Source organism: Gopherus flavomarginatus, unplaced genomic scaffold, assembly GCF_025201925.1.
Source record: "Gopherus flavomarginatus isolate rGopFla2 unplaced genomic scaffold, rGopFla2.mat.asm mat_scaffold_648_arrow_ctg1, whole genome shotgun sequence".
NCBI classification, from domain to species: domain Eukaryota; kingdom Metazoa; phylum Chordata; order Testudines; family Testudinidae; genus Gopherus; species Gopherus flavomarginatus.
In genome coordinates this window covers 23,770-24,431 of record NW_026115132.1, presented here as the reverse complement: position 1 = coordinate 24,431, position 662 = coordinate 23,770, and the positions used below count along the sequence as shown (strand labels likewise).

General features: G+C 57.6%; 1 non-coding gene across 1 annotated transcript; it reads left to right on the top strand.

The window, feature by feature from the left end:
• Window positions 1-214: 214 nt before the first annotated feature.
• On the top strand, window positions 215-286 carry TRNAQ-CUG (transfer RNA glutamine (anticodon CUG)). The gene has a single exon. It is a non-coding gene; the product is annotated as a tRNA-Gln (tRNA).
• The last annotated feature ends 376 nt before the right edge of the window (window positions 287-662 follow it).

Sequence of the window (662 nt, the reverse complement as noted above, 5' to 3'; positions counted from 1 at the left end):
ACTTGGAGCTTTGGCCTCTCCCCATTGTCCCTGGGGACTGTCAGTCTCAGGGTCCTGATTTCCCATTGATCCTTCCCCCTTCTACTGGTGCTGGGAACTCGCCAACCAACCCCCCCCCACACACACACACTAAGTTTTAGTAAAGGGCCAAGAGCCCCCTTACACAAGCCAGCCCCATGAGGGTCACCGATGTGCAGAGAAGGCAGCACAAGCTGCTCCCATGGTGTAATGGGCAGCACTCAGGACTCTGAATCCTGTAATCTGAGTTCAAATCTCAGTGGGACCTTGTGTTGGCTTGTGGTCATAGGCGGCAGGTTATATATATTTGTGGTGCTCGTGCTCCAGGAACATTCAGGGCTGGGGGCCCTCCTCCAGCAATATTTGGAGTTGGGTCTCTTCCCCTGGCCCCTGCATGGCACCCCTCCCCTCTGCTGTGGTGCATCCCTGCCTGACAAAAAGCAGCATGTGCCTGTCCCCTGCCTGCTCCTGCTGCTGGAGTAGAGGGATTCTGGGCAGAACTGCTGCCCCAGAGTCCTAGTGCAGGCTGCCCTCAGCCTCTCCAACACCCCCAACCCTGAGCTCCCTCTGAACCCTGATACTCTGCCCCAGTCCTGAGCCCCCTCCTGCATCATGAATCCCTCAACCTCAGCCCTACGCTCCCT